The sequence below is a fragment of the Silurus aristotelis genome (genome assembly GCF_946808225.1).
Source record: "Silurus aristotelis genome assembly, chromosome: 9".
Lineage (NCBI taxonomy): Eukaryota > Metazoa > Chordata > Actinopteri > Siluriformes > Siluridae > Silurus > Silurus aristotelis.
In genome coordinates, this window is record NC_139582.1 from 23,636,718 (window position 1) to 23,648,089 (window position 11,372).

Here is an 11,372-nt window from a genome sequence, read left to right on the forward strand (position 1 = left end):
GCTTTTTACAATATACATGCTTCCATTAGGAAATATTATTAGAAGGCATGGAATTAGCTTCCATTGTTATGCTGATGATACCCAGCTATATATTTCATCCAAACCAGGCGATACAGCTCAATTAGCTCGCATAACTGAGTGTGTTGAAGAAATAAGAGATTGGATGACCCATAACTTTCTGCTATTAAATCCTGATAAAACGGAGATTTTGCTCATCGGCCCAAAAAATAGTACACAGAAGCTCCAGCATCTCAGCCTGCATTTAGACGGTTGTTCTGTAACTACTAGTTCAACGGTAAAAGACCTGGGAGTTATTTTAGACAGCAACTTATCTTTTAAAAATCACATCAATCAAGTTACAAAAACAGCCTTCTTTCACCTTAGAAATATTTCTAAGCTAAGAAATATGTTATCTATATCTGATGCAGAGAAGCTCGTCCATGCGTTTATGACCTCTAGAATAGACTACTGTAATGCATTACTAGGTGGATGTCCTGCATCATTAATAAACAAGCTTCAGTTAGTTCAGAATGCCGCAGCAAGAGTTCTTACTAGGTCAAGAAAATACGATCATATAACCCCAATCTTATCGTCCCTACATTGGCTTCCTATTAAGTTTCGAATAGACTACAAACTACTGCTACTCACTTATAAAGCACTAAATGGTTTGGCTCCCATGTATCTTTCCAGTCTCTTAACACGCTACAATCCGTCACGCTCCCTGAGATCTCAAAACTCTGGGCTTCTAGTAGTTCCTAGAATAGCAAAGTCCACTAAAGGCGGTAGAGCATTTTCACATTTAGCTCCTAAACTCTGGAATAGTCTTCCTGACAGTGTTCGGGGTTCAGATACACTCTCCCAGTTTAAGTGCAGATTAAAAACATATCTTTTTAGCAAAGCCTACACATAACACACATCACACACATCACATCACAACCTTGTGCTCCAGAACATCTGATCACATGCACATTATCAACTTGTGCTGTTAATATCATGAACAGCAGCTACGCTAATTCCTCTCCACTGCTTCTCTTTCTCTCCCCATCCCGAGGCTTCCTGAGGTTTGGCCAGCTCCAGTCACGTCCCACCTCGTGAAGATTATGGACCTATGGATGATCATGGAGAAGTAGATGCCGAGTGTTTAAAGGCCCTGGCATGGAGAAGCTGATGCTGGATCTATGATGATCACAAATTGTTCTGTATTGTTGAAAGATTTATGACCAAACTTTTGATGTCACCCATATGAGGATGGGTTCCCCTTTGAGTCTGGTTCCTCTCAATGTTTCTTCCTCATATCATCTAAGGGAGTTTTTCCTTGCCACTGTCGCCACGGCTGCTCATCAGGGACAAACGCACACCATTCACCTTCACTGTTGTTTTCTGTAAAGCTGCTTTGAGACAATGTCTGTTGTGAAAAGCGCTATACAAATAAACTTGACTTGACTTGACTTGAGAGTGGCTCAATAACTACCGTCCAGTAGTCAAAGCTTTTTCATTGGGTACCCTTAAGGCCGTCGCTTAAATCAGGTTATCGCTTCTCGGCCTTTTGGCTAAGATCAAGTGTAGTATCTGTTCTTATCAGTTTAATATCTGATACGTCCTCTATACGAGGACTACATATTAAACGGATTTTTGACCGTGGGAGTCGGAAGAGGGGCTTGCTCCATCCGCTCCACGCATCAGCCCGGTATTGCAGTACTTCTGGGAATGGTGCACCTCTTTACCTGTTAAAAAAGCAGAAATAACGAAGGGGAAAAAAAGAGCAAGCTCATGCTCATTGTTCTTTTCTTGAGTGCACATAGCTCTCAGTTGTGTAGCGTGTTCAATTTCATTTAATAAATATAAGTTCAATCTTTCTTTTCTTTTCTACACCAGTGCATCATCAACAGTTTTCCTGCCACAGGCCAATTTACCCTTTGCTAGCTTTCTAGCTCACCAATGGACTTTCAAAGGCCTAGCAACACCCAAAGTATAGCTCAGGTTTCTCTTCATTTACGAATAAATCTTTCGCCTTTTACTAAAGATTTCCATGGAGAGGAACATTGATGAGTTCCAATTATTTTTGCAGGCTTTGCTGTTGCAAAGCTACTTGTTTTCTATGGTTCAAGAAAAGAATTAGCATAGCGAGACTTTGATCCAAATCTTGTTGCTAGCTTCTACAACTTTTTCACCACCGCGCTGCGTAATATTCTGGAGAGTGGCTCAATCACTACCGTCCAGTAGTCAAAGCTTTTTCATTGGGTACCCTTAAGGCCGTCGCTTAAATCAGGTTATCGCTTCTCGGCCTTTTGGCTAAGATCAAGTGTAGTATCTGTTCTTATCAGTTTAATATCTGATACGTCCTCTATATGAGGACTACATATTAAACGGATTTTTGACCGTGGGAGTCGGAAGAGGGGCTTGCTCCATCCGCTCCACGCATCAGCCCGGTATTGCAGTACTTCTGGGAATGGTGCATCTCTTTACCTGTTAAAAAAGCAGAAATAACGAAGACGAAAAAAAGAGCAAGCTCATGCTCATTGTTCTTTTCTTGAGTGCACATAGCTCTCAGTTGTGTAGCGTGTTCAATTTCATTTAATAAATATAAATTCAATCTTTCTTTTCTTTTCTACACCTGTGCATCATCAACAGTTTTCCTGCCACAGGCCAATTTACCCTTAGCTAGCTTTCTAGCTCACCAATGGACTTTCAAAGGCCTAGCAACACCCAAAGTATAGCTCAGGTTTCTCTTCATTCACGAATAAATCTTTCGCCTTTTACTAAAGATTTCCGTGGAGAGGAACATTGATGAGTTCCAATTATTTTTGCAGGCTTTGCTGTTACAAAGCTACTTGTTTTCTATGGTTCAAGAAAAGAATTAGCATAGCGAGACTTTGATCCAAATCTTGTTGCTAGCTTCTACAACTTTTTTACCACCGCGCTGCGTAATATTTTGGAGAGTGGCTCAATAACTACCGTCCAGTAGTCAAAGCTTTTTCATTGGGTACCCTTAAGGCCATCGCTTAAATCAGGTTATCGCTTCTCGGTCTTTTGGCTAAGATCAAGTGTAGTATCTGTTCTTATCAGTTTAATATCTGATACGTTCTCTATATGAGGACTACATATTAAACGGATTTTTGACCGTGGGAGTCGGAAGAGGGGCTTGCTCCATCCGCTCCACGCATCAGCCCGGTATTGCAGTACTTCTGGGAATGGTGCACCTCTTTACCTGTTAAAAAAGCAGAAATAACGAAGACGAAAAAAAGAGTAAGCTCATGCTCATTGTTCTTTTCATGAGTGCACATAGAGCTCTCAGTTGTGTAGCGTGTTCAATTTCATTTAATAAATATAAGTTCAATCTTTCTTTTCTTTTCTACACCTGTGCATCATCAACAGTTTTCCTGCCACAGGCCAATTTACCCTTAGCTAGCTTTCTAGCTCACCAATGGACTTTCAAAGGCCTAGCAACACCCAAAGTATAGCTCAGGTTTCTCTTCATTCACGAATAAATCTTTCGCCTTTTACTAAAGATTTCCGTGGAGAGAAACATTGATGAGTTCCAATTATTTTTGCAGGCTTTGCTGTTGCAAAGCTACTTGTTTTCTATGGTTCAAGAAAAGAATTAGCATAGCGAGACTTTTATCCAAATCTTGTTGCTAGCTTCTACAACTTTTTTATCACCGCGCTGCGTAATATTCTGGAGAGTGGCTCAATAACTACCGTCCAGTAGTCAAAGCTTTTTCATTGGGTACTCTTAAGGCCGTCGCTTAAATCAGGTTATCGCTTCTCGGCCTTTTGGCTAAGATCAAGTGTAGTATCTGTTCTTATCAGTTTAATATCTGATACGTCCTCTATATGGGAACTACATAATAAACGGATTTTTGACCGTGGGAGTCGGAAGAGGGGCTTGCTCCATCCGCTCCACGCATCAGCCCGGTATTGCAGTACTTCTGGGAATTGTGCACCTCTTTACCTGTTAAAAAAGCAGAAATAACGAAGGGGGAAAAAAGAGCAAGCTCATGCTCATTGTTCTTTTCATGAGTGCACATAGCTCTCAGTTGTGTAGCGTGTTCAATTTCATTTAATAAATATAAGTTCAATCTTTCTTTTCTTTTCTACACCTGTGCATCATCAACAGTTTTCCTGCCACAGGCCAATTTACCCTTAGCTAGCTTTCTAGCTCACCAATGGACTTTCAAAGGCCTAGCAACACCCAAAGTATAACTCAGGTTTCTCTTCATTCACGAATAAATCTTTCGCCTTTTACTAAAGATTTCCGGGGAGAGGAACATTGATGAGTTCCAATTATTTTTGCAGGCTTTGCTGTTGCAAAGCTACTTGTTTTCTATGGTTCAAGAAAAGAAATAGCATAGCGAGACTTTTATCCAAATCTTGTTGCTAGCTTCTACAACTTTTTCACCACCGCGCTGCGTAATATTCTGGAGAGTGGCTCAATCACTACCGTCCAGTAGTCAAAGCTTTTTCATTGGGTACCCTTAAGGCCGTCGCTTAAATCAGGTTATCGCTTCTCGGCCTTTTGGCTAAGATCAAGTGTAGTATCTGTTCTTATCAGTTTAATATCTGATACGTCCTCTATATGAGGACTACATATTAAACAGATTTTTGACCGTGGGAGTCGGAAGAGGGGCTTGCTCCATCCGCTCCACGCATCAGCCCGGTATTGCAGTACTTCTGGGAATGGTGCATCTCTTTACCTGTTAAAAAAGCAGAAATAACGAAGACGAAAAAAAGAGCAAGCTCATGCTCATTGTTCTTTTCTTGAGTGCACATAGCTCTCAGTTGTGTAGCGTGTTCAATTTCATTTAATAAATATAAGTTCAATCTTTCTTTTCTTTTCTTTTCTTTTCTACACCTGTGCATCATCAACAGTTTTCCTGCCACAGGCCAATTTACCCTTAGCTAGCTTTCTAGCTCACCAATGGACTTTCAAAGGCCTAGCAACACCCAAAGTATAGCTCAGGTTGCTCTTCATTCACGAATAAATCTTTCGCCTTTTACTAAAGATTTCCGTGGAGAGAAACATTGATGAGTTCCAATTATTTTTGCAGGCTTTGCTGTTGCAAAGCTACTTGTTTTCTATGGTTCAAGAAAAGAATTAGCATAGCGAGACTTTTATCCAAATCTTGTTGCTAGCTTCTACAACTTTTTTATCACCGCGCTGCGTAATATTCTGGATTTCTGCACCTTGGTATAATAGTCATACGCATGCCCTAAAGAGAACAACACGTAATCTGGAGAGAAAATGGAGGAAAACTAAATTGGAGGTATTTAGAATTGCGTATAAAGACAGTATGCTTAGCTACAGACAGGCGCTAAAAGCTGCTAGAGCTAAACACCTGAGCAAACTCATAGAAAATAACAAAAACAATCCCAGGTTCCTTTTCAGTACAGTCGCTAAATTAACAACAAATCAGGGATCTGAAAAATGTGTTCCATCACAGTTTAGTAGTGAAGACTTTATGAATTTCTTCACTGAAAAAATAGATAACATTCGAAAAACAATTGTGGCAGTTCAACCTCTGACAGCATCTCCCGACACAATCGTACTTACAACCCCACAACTACACTGTTTTACATGTATAGGACAGGAAGAGCTGTATGATGCTATTATGAAAGCTAAATCAACAACATGTCAGTTAGATCCAATTCCCACTAAACTACTGAAGGAAGTGTTATATACAGCTGGTGAGCCTCTTTTAAATATTATTAACTCCTCACTATCGTTAGGTCATGTCCCTAAATCCCTCAAGTTAGCAGTTATTAAGCCCCTCATTAAAAAACCTAATCTGGATCCAAACACGCTATCGAATTACAGACCAATTTCAAATCTCCCATTTATGTCTAAGATTTTAGAAAAGATTGTCGCTGCCCAGTTATGTAACCACTTGCAGGAGAACAATATCTTTGAAGAGTTTCAGTCAGGTTTTAGGCCCCATCATAGCACAGAAACTGCTCTAGTTAAAATCACTAACGACCTGTTTTTAGCTTCAGACCAAGGCTACATCTCCCTATTAGTTTTACTAGATCTTAGTGCTGCGTTCGACACTATAGATCATGATCTTCTCCTCGATCGCTTACAGAATTACATCGGTATTCAGGGACAGGCATTAAGCTGGTTTAAATCCTACCTGTCCAATCGTTACCATTTCGTAGATTTAAATGGAGAGCTATCCAGGATAATGCTAGTAAATTATGGCGTGCCACAAGGGTCAGTTCTGGGACCCCTGCTTTTTACAATATACATGCTTCCATTAGGAAATATTATTAGAAGGCATGGAATTAGCTTCCATTGTTATGCTGATGATACCCAGCTATATATTTCATCCAAACCAGGCGATACAGCTCAATTAGCTCGCATAACTGAGTGTGTTGAAGAAATAAGAGATTGGATGACCCATAACTTTCTGCTATTAAATCCTGATAAAACGGAGATTTTGCTCATCGGCCCAAAAAATAGTACACAGAAGCTCCAGCATCTCAGCCTGCATTTAGACGGTTGTTCTGTAACTACTAGTTCAACGGTAAAAGACCTGGGAGTTATTTTAGACAGCAACTTATCTTTTAAAAATCACATCAATCAAGTTACAAAAACAGCCTTCTTTCACCTTAGAAATATTTCTAAGCTAAGAAATATGTTATCTATATCTGATGCAGAGAAGCTCGTCCATGCGTTTATGACCTCTAGAATAGACTACTGTAATGCATTACTAGGTGGATGTCCTGCATCATTAATAAACAAGCTTCAGTTAGTTCAGAATGCCGCAGCAAGAGTTCTTACTAGGTCAAGAAAATACGATCATATAACCCCAATCTTATCGTCCCTACATTGGCTTCCTATTAAGTTTCGAATAGACTACAAACTACTGCTACTCACTTATAAAGCACTAAATGGTTTGGCTCCCATGTATCTTTCCAGTCTCTTAACACGCTACAATCCGTCACGCTCCCTGAGATCTCAAAACTCTGGGCTTCTAGTAGTTCCTAGAATAGCAAAGTCCACTAAAGGCGGTAGAGCATTTTCACATTTAGCTCCTAAACTCTGGAATAGTCTTCCTGACAGTGTTCGGGGTTCAGATACACTCTCCCAGTTTAAGTGCAGATTAAAAACATATCTTTTTAGCAAAGCCTACACATAACACACATCACACACATCACATCACAACCTTGTGCTCCAGAACATCTGATCACATGCACATTATCAACTTGTGCTGTTAATATCATGAACAGCAGCTACGCTAATTCCTCTCCACTGCTTCTCTTTCTCTCCCCATCCCGAGGCTTCCTGAGGTTTGGCCAGCTCCAGTCACGTCCCACCTCGTGAAGATTATGGACCTATGGATGATCATGGAGAAGTAGATGCCGAGTGTTTAAAGGCCCTGGCATGGAGAAGCTGATGCTGGATCTATGATGATCACAAATTGTTCTGTATTGTTGAAAGATTTATGACCAAACTTTTGATGTCACCCATATGAGGATGGGTTCCCCTTTGAGTCTGGTTCCTCTCAAGGTTTCTTCCTCATATCATCTAAGGGAGTTTTTCCTTGCCACTGTCGCCACGGCTGCTCATCAGGGACAAACGCACAACATTCACCTTCACTGTTGTTTTCTGTAAAGCTGCTTTGAGACAATGTCTGTTGTGAAAAGCGCTATACAAATAAACTTGACTTGACTTGACTTGAGAGTGGCTCAATAACTACCGTCCAGTAGTCAAAGCTTTTTCATTGGGTACCCTTAAGGCCGTCGCTTAAATCAGGTTATCGCTTCTCGGCCTTTTGGCTAAGATCAAGTGTAGTATCTGTTCTTGTCAGTTTAATATCTGATACGTCCTCTATATGAGGACTACATATTAAACGGATTTTTGACCGTGGGAGTCGGAAGAGGGGCTTGCTCCATCCGCTCCACGCGTCAGCCCGGTATTGCAGTACTTCTGGGAATGGTGCACCTCTTTACCTGTTAAAAAAGCAGAAATAACGAAGGGGAAAAAAAGAGCAAGCTCATGCTCATTGTTCTTTTCATGAGTGCACATAGCTCTCAGTTGTGTAGCGTGTTCAATTTCATTTAATAAATATAAGTTCAATCTTTCTTTTCTTTTCTACACCTGTGCATCATCAACAGTTTTCCTGCCACAGGCCAATTTACCCTTAGCTAGCTTTCTAGCTCACCAATGGACTTTCAAAGGCCTAGCAACACCCAAAGTATAGCTCAGGTTTCTCTTCATTCACGAATAAATCTTTCGCCTTTTACTAAAGATTTCCGTGGAGAGAAACATTGATGAGTTCCAATTATTTTTGCAGGCTTTGCTGTTGCAAAGCTACTTGTTTTCTATGGTTCAAGAAAAGAATTAGCATAGCGAGACTTTTATCCAAATCTTGTTGCTAGCTTCTACAACTTTTTTATCACCGCGCTGCGTAATATTCTGGAGAGTGGCTCAATAACTACCGTCCAGTAGTCAAAGCTTTTTCATTGGGTACCCTTAAGGCCGTCGCTTAAATCAGGTTATCGCTTCTCGGCCTTTTGGCTAAGATCAAGTGTAGTATCTGTTCTTATCAGTTTAATATCTGATACGTCCTCTATATGAGGACTACATATTAAACGGATTTTTGACCGTGGGAGTCGGAAGAGGGGCTTGCTCCATCCGCTCCATGCATCAGCCCGGTATTGCAGTACTTCTGGGAATGGTGCACCTCTTTACCTGTTAAAAAAGCAGAAATAACGAAGACGAAAAAAAGAGCAAGCTCATGCTCATTGTTCTTTTCTTGAGTGCACATAGCTCTCAGTTGTGTAGCGTGTTCAATTTCATTTAATAAATATAAATTCAATCTTTCTTTTCTTTTCTACACCTGTGCATCATCAACAGTTTTCCTGCCACAGGCCAATTTACCCTTAGCTAGCTTTCTAGCTCACCAATGGACTTTCAAAGGCCTAGCAACACCCAAAGTATAGCTCAGGTTTCTCTTCATTCACGAATAAATCTTTCGCCTTTTACTAAAGATTTCCGTGGAGAGGAACATTGATGAGTTCCAATTATTTTTGCAGGCTTTGCTGTTACAAAGCTACTTGTTTTCTATGGTTCAAGAAAAGAATTAGCATAGCGAGACTTTGATCCAAATCTTGTTGCTAGCTTCTACAACTTTTTTACCACCGCGCTGCGTAATATTTTGGAGAGTGGCTCAATAACTACCGTCCAGTAGTCAAAGCTTTTTCATTGGGTACCCTTAAGGCCGTCGCATAAATCAGGTTATCGCTTCTCGGCCTTTTGGCTAAGATCAAGTGTAGTATCTGTTCTTATCAGTTTAATATCTGATACGTTCTCTATATGAGAACTACATATTAAACGGATTTTTGACCGTGGGAGTCGGAAGAGGGGCTTGCTCCATCCGCTCCACGCATCAGCCCGGTATTGCAGTACTTCTGGGAATGGTGCACCTCTTTACCTGTTAAAAAAGCAGAAATAACGAAGGGGAAAAAAAGAGCAAGCTCATACTCATTGTTCTTTTCTTGAGTGCACATAGCTCTCAGTTGTGTAGCGTGTTCAATTTCATTTAATAAATATAAGTTCAATCTTTCTTTTCTTTTCTTTTCTTTTCTACACCTGTGCATCATCAACAGTTTTCCTGCCACAGGCCAATTTACCCTTAGCTAGCTTTCTAGCTCATCAATGGACTTTCAAAGGCCTAGCAACACCCAAAGTATAGCTCAGGTTTCTCTTCATTCACGAATAAATCTTTCGCCTTTTACTAAAGATTTCCGTGGAGAGGAACATTGATGAGTTCCAATTATTTTTGCAGGCTTTGCTGTTGCAAAGCTACTTGTTTTCTATGGTTCAAGAAAAGAATTAGCATAGCGAGACTTTTATCCAAATCTTGTTGCTAGGTTCTACAACTTTTTCACCACCGCGCTGCGTAATATTCTGGAGAGTGGCTCAATCACTACCGTCCAGTAGTCAAAGCTTTTTCATTGGGTACCCTTAAGGCCGTCGCTTAAATCAGGTTATCGCTTCTCGGCCTTTTGGCTAAGATCAAGTGTAGTATCTGTTCTTATCAGTTTAATATCTGATACGTCCTCTATATGAGGACTACATATTAAACGGATTTTTGAGCGTGGGAGTCGGAAGAGGGGCTTGCTCCATCCGCTCCACGCATCAGCCCGGTATTGCAGTACTTCTGGGAATGGTGCATCTCTTTACCTGTTAAAAAAGCAGAAATAACGAAGACGAAAAAAAGAGCAAGCTCATGCTCATTGTTCTTTTCTTGAGTGCACATAGCTCTCAGTTGTGTAGCGTGTTCAATTTCATTTAATAAATATAAATTCAATCTTTCTTTTCTTTTCTACACCTGTGCATCATCAACAGTTTTCCTGCCACAGGCCAATTTACCCTTAGCTAGCTTTCTAGCTCACCAATGGACTTTCAAAGGCCTAGCAACACCCAAAGTATAGCTCAGGTTTCTCTTCATTCACGAATAAATCTTTCGCCTTTTACTAAAGATTTCCGTGGAGAGGAACATTGATGAGTTCCAATTATTTTTGCAGGCTTTGCTGTTACAAAGCTACTTGTTTTCTATGGTTCAAGAAAAGAATTAGCATAGCGAGACTTTGATCCAAATCTTGTTGCTAGCTTCTACAACTTTTTTACCACCGCGCTGCGTAATATTTTGGAGAGTGGCTCAATAACTACCGTCCAGTAGTCAAAGCTTTTTCATTGGGTACCCTTAAGGCCATCGCTTAAATCAGGTTATCGCTTCTCGGCCTTTTGGCTTAGATCAAGTGTAGTATCTGTTCTTATCAGTTTAATATCTGATACGTTCTATGAGGACTACATATTAAACGGATTTTTGACCGTGGGAGTCGGAAGAGGGGCTTGCTCCATCCGCTCCACGCATCAGCCCGGTATTGCAGTACTTCTGGGAATGGTGCACCTCTTTACCTGTTAAAAAAGCAGAAATAACGAAGACGAAAAAAAGAGCAAGCTCATGCTCATTGTTCTTTTCATGAGTGCACATAGAGCTCTCAGTTGTGTAGCGTGTTCAATTTCATTTAATAAATATAAGTTCAATCTTTCTTTTCTTTTCTACACCTGTGCATCATCAACAGTTTTCCTGCCACAGGCCAATTTACCCTTAGCTAGCTTTCTAGCTCACCAATGGACTTTCAAAGGCCTAGCAACACCCAAAGTATAGCTCAGGTTTCTCTTCATTCACGAATAAGTCTTTCGTCTTTTACTAAAGATTTCCGTGGAGAGAAACATTGATGAGTTCCAATTATTTTTGCAGGCTTTGCTGTTGCAAAGCTACTTGTTTTCTATGGTTCAAGAAAAGAATTAGCATAGCGAGACTTTTATCCAAATCTTGTTGCTAGCTTCTACAACTTTTTTA